Source organism: Chroicocephalus ridibundus, chromosome 7, assembly GCF_963924245.1.
Source record: "Chroicocephalus ridibundus chromosome 7, bChrRid1.1, whole genome shotgun sequence".
In the NCBI taxonomy this organism is placed as follows: domain Eukaryota; kingdom Metazoa; phylum Chordata; class Aves; order Charadriiformes; family Laridae; genus Chroicocephalus; species Chroicocephalus ridibundus.
The window spans coordinates 27,512,327-27,514,596 of record NC_086290.1 but is presented as its reverse complement, the minus strand read 5'-3'; positions in this window follow the sequence as shown (position 1 = coordinate 27,514,596).

Genomic DNA, 2,270 nt, shown 5'->3' with positions numbered 1-2,270 from the left:
GTATGGTGGGATGAGTGCAGTGATATACAGCATTTTCATACAGCTGAGTTTAGGATGGCTGCCTTACTCATCAGAAATGAAGCGCTGGTCTCCCTGAGTTCAAGGTGTGGAGATAAGGAAAGGAGAAAAGAAATTAAGCAAGCAACACAAATGAAATATATAGTCACTGCTCTTTTATCTGGCCTGGCCAGAAAGTGTCCTTGCCTTTCTTTTTCACCCCAGGCTCCATGCAAGCTGCTTAGCTTTGCATACTATTTCTGCGCTGTGATACAATCTGTGCCAACGCCTAAGATTCACGTTTGCTTTTATTTTGCTTTCTATTAAATAAAGCACATAGAAAAGACACCTTTATAGCTTCAGGGCAATTTTTCACAAACTGACATTGTGTATTACTCATTTTGTGCTAACATGATCTGCTTGCTGTTTCTTTTATAATACTGAAAAAGTCAAAAGCTTCAGTATTTAATAAAAACATAATTTGCAAGGAGCTGGCAGCAGCTGTACTCAAAGGTTTTTTAACTTACGACAACCCCAACTTCTGTTTCTCCAGAGTCTCCAACAGACTGCTTTCAGCTGCATTCCGTTGGGTTCACTTTTAGACCACAGAATAAAGTGGTCCTACAAAAATAATACACATGAATATACTTAAAATTTTGCTGCTGATTCTCCGTTACAAATGATTTATTGTTGCCATCCGTTCTCCCTCCACGGAATTGAAGCCATCGCATCATTTAAGAGCTCCCTCGATATGCCTAGTTCATTCGGTGATACAGCACGTGTTCTGCTTAGACCTCTGTAATATGTTTAGTGGTGCTACAGATGTGTTTTACCTAAACCTTCATTGTAAGGCAAGTGCTCCCACTGCATCTAGTACAGTCATCCAACACACATATAACAACTTCTGCCTTCTTTCTTCAAAGGGTTCTTCTTCCTTCAAAGGGATATATCAATTTCATATCATTACAGCAAGCAATATCTTTGGGTAGACACCCATCTGCAACATGATGGTGCAAAGAATTTTTAAAATCATTACGGATTTATCAAATTTATACACTTGTGCTATTTTTTAATTTGTAAAGTCACACTCTTGTACCTTGCAGGGCAAACGTGAGAACAAGATCTTCACGCCAGGCCTGTTTAAATTGCGAGGTGCAGTAACACAGCTGACGGGCTGTGAACACCCAAAGCGGGCACAGCGCACAGTCTGAGAGAGGCTACGGCAGCACGCTGGCTGCAAGCCACACGAGCCAAATAAGCAGCTACAAAGGAATACTTAGATCTGCTGTTATGGCTAGTAAGAGTCTCCTAATTCCACGCTATTTGGTTATATTAGATCATTGAAAGTAGACTCAAAAATGGGCCCAAAGGGTGACCGAAGGATCATTTGAAAGGTCTGTATTGTCATATACTGACAGCCGGGCTACAAACAGAATGGCAGCAGTCATATGCACTTCCAAGCCGTACTCAGTGCACTGAATTGACTGTCTATTTGACTGCTCCTTGAATTTCCAAGTGGAACTCAGCTTGCTCTCCGATTAACGTCGTTTACCAAATAATGACAAGTGATTTAAGATAAGTCACTCCAATTATTTGGTAACTATGACACAGGGGCAGGGACCCAGGCCTGTGGCCCGTCCGCTCCACAGCATCCCCTCCTACTCTGGGGTCTGCCGGGGCACGTTCTCGCTGTTACGCCTGAGGAATATGGTGTGTTGTCGTACGCACATTAAATAGTTGGAGAAGACAAAAGGTTGACAAAAAGTTACTAGTAACGACCAGTAACATTACTGCTCGGGGGGGCACCCCTTCTGAAGGTATAAATTCCGTGCAATTTGTCTGTATCGAACCCCAGATCTCCTTATCTCCTTTTCGGCCGTTTTGGGAGTTTGGACGCTGGTTCGGCAGCAGGCAGTCGGTGCACCGGCGGCTCTGCCAGGCCGTTACCGTGTCGCCCCCGCCTTTCTGTCCCCGCAGTGCCGTCCACCGCTACCCTCTGCCGGCTCGCTTCCATCTTCCCACCTCGCTCCGTGGGTACGCCATACACGGATACACACGCAGACAGGCAGCGGGGATGGGGGCGGGCAGCACCGGCGCCCACCCGCTACGGCCGGATCAAGACGCGGCCGGCCGTTACCGCGGGCAGGGCAGGGGGCGGCGGAAGCCCCGGGGGCGGGCGAGGTTCCCGGCACGGCCGCCGCAGCCGCCGCTGCCGGGAAAGGAGCCGCCTTCCGCGGGCTCCCGAGGCCGTTGAGTGGCTGGACGGCGGCGGG